At 38.1% G+C, this 9,731-nt stretch overlaps 1 pseudogene; it reads right to left on the bottom strand.

Annotated features, from left to right (window-relative positions):
• Positions 1 to 6,364: 6,364 nt before the first annotated feature.
• Positions 6,365 to 6,905, bottom strand: LOC107536987 (calcipressin-3 pseudogene; annotated as a pseudogene).
• Between the last annotated feature and the right edge of the window lie 2,826 nt (positions 6,906 to 9,731).

Genomic DNA, 9,731 nt, shown 5'->3' with positions numbered 1-9,731 from the left:
TTAAAAATCCTAGAAGAAAATATAGGCACCAAATATCAGACATCTCACAGAGCAGAATTTTCACTGCTACATTGCCTAGGGCAAGAGAAACAAAGGAATAATTAAACAAATAGAAGTACATCAAAATAAAAAGCTCCTGCACAGCAAAAGAAACCAGCATCAAAAGGAAAAGGGAACACACTGTATCGGCGAACATAATTGCCAATGATACATATGGGGTTAATTTCCCAAATATGTAAAATACTCTTACAACTGAACAAAAGGAAAATAATCCAATTTAAACATGGGCAGAGGACCTGACTAGAAACTTCTCTAAAGTGGACATACTGATGGCCAATAGACATATGAAAAAATGCTCAATGTCACTAAATCATCAGAGAGATGCAAATTAAAATAACAATGAGGTACCACCTCACACCTGTCAGAATAATGGCTATCATTAACAAATCAACAAAACAACAATTACTGGCGAGATATGGAGAAAAGCCTAGTACACTGCTGGTGGGAATGCATATTGGTACAACCACTATGGAAAACAGTGTGGAGTTCCTTCAAAAGATTAAAAATGGAACTGTCATTTGACCGAGTGATCCCATTTCTAGGAATATATTCTAAGAAGCCAGAAAAGCCAATCACAAAGCATATATTCACCCTTATGTTCATAGCAGCATTATTTACAGTAGCTAAGATCTGGAAACAGCCTAAGTGCCCATCAATGGATGAGTGGATAAAAAAAGCTGTGGTACATTTACACAATGGAATACTATTCAGGTGTAAAACAGAAGACTCTCTTACTTGAGACAACATGGAGGGACTTGGAGATTCTTATTCTAAGTGAAATTAGCCATTCTCAAAAAGAGAAATATCACATGATCTCACTAATATGTGGAATCTAATGAACAAAATTAAACAGACAAAATAGATCCAGAGACATGGAAGCATGAAACAGGCTGACAAATCTCAGAGGGGGCAGGCGGGAAGAGATTAACCAAAGAATTCGTATGCATATATGCATAACCCATGAACACAGGCAATAGTGTGGTGAAGGCCTAGGGAGGGGCCAGAAATCATAAACCTATTGACATTTCTGTTTGTTCCATGATGTCTAACTATTGACTGTAATGAACCTAAAAACTAATCACTCAGGGGAACATGAAGTTTGGGTAGATTAGTATAAACTGGATGGGTGGAAACCCACTGTGTGTGTCTTGAGTGCACAAGCTCCAAACGATTCCCCAGTTCAGAGCAGGATTGCCTAATTGCAGGAAAGGATCCAGCTAACTGCTTCTCTGACTATATTAACAGGGCACACTATTTATAGAATGCTCACCAATAAGCCCCAAGTTAATGTCAAAGGAAACCTTAGTCATAACTTTTAATGTCTCTCACATCATCTGTTCTTTCCCAAACGGCATATAATTTTGAACTTTATAAATGTAATGTACATTTTGAAGGCTCCTTTTTGCTAATAGAAATCCATTTTTATAAATTGTTAGGCCAATTATTTCTGGTGTTTAGAACAGAATAGAAGATACTCATTAAATGTGGTTTTGAAAAAAATCTGAGAACTGCATTTAGTGTTTGGTTCAACTTCCATGCTGCTCACTCAGAAGCTCTTCTATTTGACTTGTAGTTTTGGATTTCAAGAAATTTCTTTTCACTTCTGATTCCTTTGTAAATCTTCTTGATTATAATTATTTCACTTTTATCAGTGGTTTTGGGGAAGCTTTTTAATACTTTACTTCTAGGTAGTTTACAAAGATGCAAAATTCGCAAAGTCCATATTTTCACAATATTGCAAAATCAGTGTGATTATATTCAGAACATTCTGAGGGAGATTGGAAATTCATTATTAATGATTATGTGGAATAGAGGTTATTAAAATCAGACAGGGAAATAGGTATTTCCATTGCTTTCCCAGCCCTGGAAGAAGTCTACTTTTCTGAGAGGATATTGGGCGTAATGGGCTCCCAGGCCTTGAGTCCAATCCTGTCTCTGTCGTATGTTATCTAATGTAGGTTACCCTAGGAAAGTAACATAGTCTTTTTGTGCTTCAATTTCCTGTAAGGTGGGGGTAATGATTTTGAAAAAGTGTAGAATAATGCAGGACATAAAAGAAGTACTCATTAGATATTAGCTCTTCTTATTTTTATTATAGTTATATTGCTGAAATTTAGATTGGAGAAAAAAGACACAAATCAATTGCTACTACTCACTTAATCCTGGTTATGATGGGGAAAGTTTTAGACAAAGAATGAGGACATCTGGGTTCTGTCTTGGCTTTGACTCACTAGCTTTGTGACCCTACTGTACATCTGGAGACTAGGTTTCCTCATTACTAGAATGAAAAGGCTGTGCTGGGAGCTCCCTGTTCCCATTTACTTCTAACATCCTAAGGTCATGTTCAAGTGTCTCAAAACCCTATAACCAGGAATTTTTTAATGTAGTATTACATTTTAATATGTCAAAACAAGATAAAGCATCCAAATTCCAGCTAAAGTGAAACCTGGAAATAATGTAAAACAATCTTTTAGAATATTTCTGAAAGATGGTTTTTCAGCAAAATTCTGATCAACAAAGAGTTAGAAAAAATATGATTATATTTAAAAAGCTAAAGAAAACAACTACAAGAGAATAATAATATCAGTTCTTTTATCCTAGTGTCTGGCTTTGTTTCTAGGAAATATTAGATGAAAGAAAGGGGCAGAAGAAAAGGCAGGAGGAAGATGAGGTGGTGAGGGAGCAAGAGAAAAGAAGTACAACTTGTGTGTCTGCATCGTTGTTATTTTAAGAAAAAGTATTCTGACTGATTTTAGTCAAAGAATAAATCAACAAACACCCAGGAGAAATCTGCTCCAAGAATTTTTTTCCCAATATAGACCTAATCAAAATAATCAGGCTGTGTTAAAAAATTTGCAGTAAAATGCCTGTCTTTATCTTTTCCAGTGTTATTGTTAAATATTAGCCACTCTGGGCTTGCACAATCCACTTGCTCGGTAATGTCAACTAAATAAGCATTAATATTGCACACTTTTCTCTCAGAAAAATGAAGACCAACAAATGGGAAAAGATATAACTAATGTTGTGCAGCCTTCTATGAATACTTTATGAATCAGAGAAATTAAAGATGAAAAAAAGCAGTAACTCAGCCCCAGTACCCTAACTGCCTACTGATGTGCATTATTAAGTGGTGTGTCTGGTCAATTTTTTTTTTTAAGTTTTTTTCCCCAATTTATTCAATGCTCTCTCAAAAAAAAGTAATTTGCACTGCCTGACCTTTAAAGTAAGTTTAACTTTATGTTAGGGATAAAATATTATTTAACTGGAATGTAGAGAATGAAAGTCAAACCAAATAATAAAATATCATGAGACTGATCACTTAGAGAATTACAATGAGTAACTATTACCTAAAAGGAAATTTTAAAATCCCCAAATGTTGAAAGTATATAGATGTCCTGGCTTACAAGGTCCACTCTGCAATGATAAATTAATGCAACAGGATAAGATTAAAGCTGGCAAAATGCTGAATTTAATGGCTGTCAATTAAATTGCCAAATGATCCAAATTTAATAAACTGCTTATTAACTAAATTTCCATTGAGGCTTAGCAGTAGTAGATATATACAAATAGAAGAGTTTATCACTTCAGAGTATTTCAGGGCAAGGAAAATATACAAAACTTGTCTTTTTTTTTTTTTGCAATATAGCGTTCAGTCCCCAGAAATACTGTAGGGAAAATGAAAACATTTAGGCTTTCTTGCCACCTTCTCACAGCAGAAGGTTGCAGTTATGTAAACATGATATAGCACAGTCATAACAGATGCCCTGTTAGCTAATGTCTGACCCATGTTGGCTGAGACCCACTATGTCCTGGTTCCTATAAGACTGGCCCAGGACCTTCAGAGGTGTGGTTTGTTGTCATGGGTTTGCAGGTTTGTGGGCTTGCAGGTTTGCGAATTGTTCCCCAGGGGTGTGGTTTGTTCCCTCCGGGTGGGTTTGTCCCCTGGAGTGTAGTGTGCTCCCCGTGTGTGTATGCCTGGCTGGCCGCCACCTGGAAGATGGTTTGTTTCTCTGTATGTCAGCCTGGCCGTCAGCTGAATAAAGTAAATGTCTCATCCTCCTTTGGCTCCACTCCCTTCTTTGGACTTTCCCCAGATCTAGAGTGAACCTCCCTAGCCCTGAGTGGCCACTACAGTTGGCATAGTCCTTGGAAGGACACTTGGCAAGATCCTCTGCACTACAAATACAATCTACCATAATAAGAACATCTAAACCACAAAAACATGTTACCAAAAAATGTACAGACACCATGACATGAATCTCTGCATTTTTCTTTCTTTGTTTATTAGTCCAAACTCATATGTGTAACCCCTTCACACATACACCAGGCGCTCCAGACTTTTGCCATACGAAGAAAACAGCAGTGTGAACGGAGAATCAGCAGAGCCACCAGACCAAAACCAAAGCATTCTTAGTTATGAGCCTCTCCTATCAAAAGGACTTCAATGCCTGAATAGACCCCAAATGTTAAAAAGATGTTTGCTTCTGCTTTAGGAGGTTCAGTTATACACATTGAAACATAAGTGAGGAACAATTCCGTTTTAGGGAAAAATGCCTATTATAAACCAGGGTGAAAATTTTCACCAAAAAAGCCTGACTACCTAAATGATTTCCCTCATTTTCCCCTAATTCACAGAAATGGAATACGTGTGACTTTTTCTCTCAAAGAAAGCTGAAAATATTTAAATGGAGAATTTTAAAATGGTCTTCATAAAATCATATTATTGCCTTTTCTAATATAAGGTCTGCCGATGACACACACAAATATGTTTAGCATAGAAAAACTCAACTGGTGACTGAAGACAGTTCTCTGTGCTACAGGTTACAGCATGGTCACAAATGGCAGGTTGCAGTAGCCACCTAGCCATAATCAGTCAAGCTCACTGGCCAGATGTCCCCCTTCCTAAGTAGCAATTCTTTTTCGGTGGGCGATGACACATGAGGACAGTAGTGTGTGCATTACTTTCCTCTATTTCCAAGTAAGAGAGCTATGCCCACGGATTTGCGCCATTTGATTCTGATAGTCAAAAGTGGATATGGCATTACTTCCCCAAAGCTATGGAAAAAAATACTCAAAAAAAAAAAAAAAAAAGATTTCCTCTGAATTAGTCTGTATTTCAGGTTTCTTTTCTTGAAAAACATTTCATGTATACTGAATAACAATTAACCTTTGATCAAGAGTTTTAATTAGAAGGTATCATACCAGCACAAAAATACCCACACTAGATCATTAAAATTGTAAGACTACTTTTAAATTCATAAAAATGGTAGTGCACTTAGAAACTACAGTTAGTTTTTTGAGTACTCTGTGCTACATAAAATCAGGGAATGAACATTGCTGGAAGGAGCCATTTTCCTAACTTGCTACTGTTTAGAAATGGTCGAGATGCCACATGTTGGGGGCTAAAATCCTTTAAAGTGCTATTGAGAATATCAGTTAAAATTTTGACCAGTTAAAATCAACCTATACTCCATATTACCATGTCTACAGTGCAGGTTTGGTCATCACATTGTGTGCACTCTCCTCCTCACCTTCCCTACACCATTAGCAACAATGCGTCAGCAACAGTGGCACTGTCTCCTACTGAGGACCAGAATGGCAGGTGGCTGGCACCTGGCAATCAAGGTCTGGGGCTTACTCAGTTCTATGGTGGGAAGTTCAGGGCATTCTGTCTGGGTAATTTTCTATTGGGGTTTTTCTGTTTATTCTTATTCTTCAGTTTTGATACTGTTGTAATTAATTTACATATTAAAAACAGGAAAGGAGCAAAAGGAAGGTAGATGCATGCCCAGTAAATTTGGTGGGGGGGACTAGGGAAGGTGCTTGCTGTCAATTACACTTGGGAACAGGTTACCCCAGAATGGGCATGGCCAATGCAAAAGGGTGAAATTTGGGATGTTTAATCCCCTAAACAACGGAATTCACTCTCTTGGTTCCTCTTATGCTCTTGGTACTCTTATTGCTTGAAACACACTCCGCTGCATTTGCTCACTTGATCCATGGCCATGTGGACCCCACACACAATGGACTAATGCACTGTAACTAGCCTGCGGCTGAACTGGACCCAGCTCCAACATGAGAAGAAAACACTTGACTCTGACTATGCTTCTAGCTTTTCTGAAACCCCAGCTATATTTCTTCTATAACTGGACTAAGGGAAATGGGACTTTGGAAACACAGGAATGTAATTTCACAGAAATAAAGCTTCCAGGGGCTCTGGAAATGATTATTCCAATGGTACCTCCAAACCCCCACTCCCATTCACAACAGGGAAAGACCACCCACACTTTTCTCCGATAACAGTTTAACTTTCACTAACGTGAACCACCACACTGGGTTTCAACTCACTTCCTCTCATATTTCTCTCCTCGTGCGAATTTGGAAACAGCACAGAGTAAATCATAATTTATAACAAGCATTGCATCTTCACCTTGCTTCCACCCCACTGAGGAGATACTGGAGGGGAGATACGATCTGTCTGGCATTTTACATCTATACCTCTGCAAATACAGCTTCTGCTTCTTACCGTTGAAGTCTGTTTCATGGCTTTCTATTCACACTCTTGCTGCTGCTTCAGGCTTGCTGAAATTTATTCTGACTCTTCTAAAGCTTTTAAACATCTATAATGTAACCGGGTCATCATAGATGCTGAAAAGAGCTTCAAATCTCTTGTTCTTGCTCCTCAAACACTGCTTCATGGACACTGCAAGCAAAAGGTGAGGTGGGCAGATCACTTAAATCCATCATCTCTTAAGATCATCTTCATTTTTACCCCAAATAATCTCTTCTTCCTCTTCTTGGTCCCTGCTACAGAGATCTGACTGGTTATCACTCCAAGATTTCATAGTGTCAGCATTATCTCCTAAAAGCAGGTCTTTTCTGTTTATAAAGTTCTAAGATGCCTACCAGGCATCTCCTGCACACTTGGCAGCTGCAGGAAGGCAGGCAAGCAGGGGAGAGGCCAGTGCAGCCACAAGGGGCAGAGCTGGTGCTGGGCAGCCTTGCCACCTCACCCTCAGTCTGTTGTAGTGTTTAGTGCCTCAGGTAATATTTATCATTTTCCTCAAAGCAATTTTCCTAGTAAAGACTATCTAGTCTGCTAGGAAAATTTGTCAAATTCCCCTGGCTTTAATTTTCTAATTAATTTCATTTGATTTGGCTTAATTGCTTATCTTTAGTGTCTTTAGACTCTTCATTGTTTTCTATGTGTGTTTTCTGTTTTCTTTTCTTTTCATTGAGCCTGACTCTCTTTAGTTTTTGCCAGGAAGAAAGCAAACAAATTTTTGCTTATGGATATGTGAGCAGTAATCTTTGATTTCATTCAACTAATTAACAATAACAATAACAATATGAATGTATCACTTACTATGTCAGGTATTGAGCTATATGCTTTGTATATATTACCTCACTTATTAAGCACCTACTATTTGTCAGGTACTAAGAATGCAAATTAAATATGGTCCTGCACTTGTTGTCAAAGAGCTTATGATGTATTGAGAAAGATAAATATTCAAACAGGTAATGTTAACATATCCCACTGAGTGCATGGGGCTATCTTCAGAGTACTGTTGGAGCATGAAGGATGAGGGTCCACTCCAGCAGTGAAGAGGAAGGCTCAAGGGCAGAGGTCAGGGGAGGATGATATCTCAGATGAGATAAAATCTAGGCCAAGTCTTTAAGGAGATATAAAGGAGATTGCAGTTGGAGAGGATGGTTGCTCAAGAAATTCTATAGAGTTCAGTGTTATTAAGTTGAAAAGCATGAGGATTATTGGGAAATAAGGTAGGCCAGAGTCATATTGTGGAAAGTACTATATTACCTAGTGGGAAACTTGGGTTTTGTAATGGATCTTAAGCAGAGGATTGACATGGCTGCTATGTAGAAAACATTCAGGGGTAGAGGTGTAGAGATTGTGACATCATACCTCTCCAGATGAGAAGTGATGAATGTTGGGATTCCTGAGTCAGGTTAGCTCTTCTTGGATGGAATATCACTGAGGCCATCTGTCTCCCTTGAACTAAATAATTATTAAGTTACTTACCAAGTACCTTCTGAATCTCTGAATGGATGTTCTAGGTATACCTTGGTACTGAAAAATGGGTATTGGGGAACACATATTTACTGCAGCCCCCCAGGGTTATGTCAAATGATGGTTATTTACTGACAAATTTCTAACAATCTGTGAGGAAGACTAACTTTCTCTTAATTGCATATGTGGGGAGTGATTGGAGAGAGACAAGAATCACCAATGAGCATCCACTCTGTGCAATGCCCAGTGCTATGAACATTAACATTTATTGTATCAACAAGGTGGCAGCAGAGAGTCACCCTTCTGAGAGTTAAGCAGTTCTAATCAACACATAATGGTAAACAGCCACTTGCAGAAGTGAGTCTATGTAAGAGATGAAATGATTATGTTTTCCTCCCAGTCTAAAGGTAATAGATTATAAAGGAGGGCTAATACATGATAGGTTGATAGATATGATACATATCCAATTCGGCTAAGGTGATTATGGTGTATTATCAGGATAAAAATGTCATTAAGTAAAGCTGTAATTTGATTAATGACATTGTAACAGGCTTCTCTGAAGTAATGTGCTCATAGAAAGGTATTGTCTGCCTGGAGTCTAGAAAAATTAAGATAGGGCAAAAGACTTTGACCAGCATTCATTCATGCAGAACACTCAAGGAAATGAGTGACTGTATGCTAATGTGTACATTGCCATCATTGAATTTCTAAGTGTCAAAAATCACATCAGAATTTTCTGCAGCTTGAATGAAATAGTCCTTCCAATTATTGAGCACCTTTTATTTATTATTATTATTTTTAAATTTATCTTTATTGTTGAAAGTATTACAGATGTCCTATTTTTTACCCCATTGACCCCCCCCCCCCCGTACTTTGCTCTTCCTCCCTCCCTAGGCCTTTACCCCATAATTGTCTGTGTCCATGGGTTATGCATATATGCATATAACTTCTTTGGATAATCTCTTCCCACCTCCCACCCCCCTTCCTCTTCCCTCTGAGATAGGACAGTCTGTTGCATGCTTCATTGACTCTGGGTCTATTTTGTTTGTCAGATCCTTTTGTTCATTAGTTTCTTCTTAAAGAAGACCCTTCAACATTTCATGTAATACTGGTTTGGTGATGATGAGCTCCTTTAGCTTTTTCTTATCTGTGAAGCTCTTTATCTGACTTCCAATTCTAAATGATAGCTTTGCTGGGTAGAGTAATCTTGGTTGTAGGTTCTTGCTTTTCATCACTTTGAATATTTCTTGCCACTTCCTTCTGGTCTGCAAAGTTTCTGTTGAGAAATCAGCTGACAGTCACATGGGCACTTCCTTGTAGGTAACTAACTGCTTTTCTCTTGCTGCTTTTAAGATTCTCTCTTTTTCTTTAACCTTAGGCATTTTAATTATGATGTGTCTTGCTGTGGGCCTCTTTGGGTTCCTCTTGTTTGGAACCCTCTGTGCTTCCTGGACTTGTAAATCTATTTCTTTCCCCAGGTAGGGAAAGTTTTCTGCAATTATTTTTTCAAATAGGTTTTCAATTTCTTGCTCTCTTTCTTCTCCTTCTGTTATCTCCATAATGTGAATGTTGGACTGCTTGAAGCTGTCCCAGAGACTGCTACACTATCTTCATATTTCTGGATTCTTTTTTCTTTTTGCTC

This window comes from Miniopterus natalensis, chromosome 2, assembly GCF_054644295.1.
Source record: "Miniopterus natalensis isolate mMinNat1 chromosome 2, mMinNat1.hap1, whole genome shotgun sequence".
Taxonomy (NCBI): Eukaryota; Metazoa; Chordata; class Mammalia; order Chiroptera; family Miniopteridae; genus Miniopterus; species Miniopterus natalensis.
The sequence above is the reverse complement of the archived record's forward strand: the minus strand, read 5'-3'. Positions and strand labels throughout refer to the sequence as shown.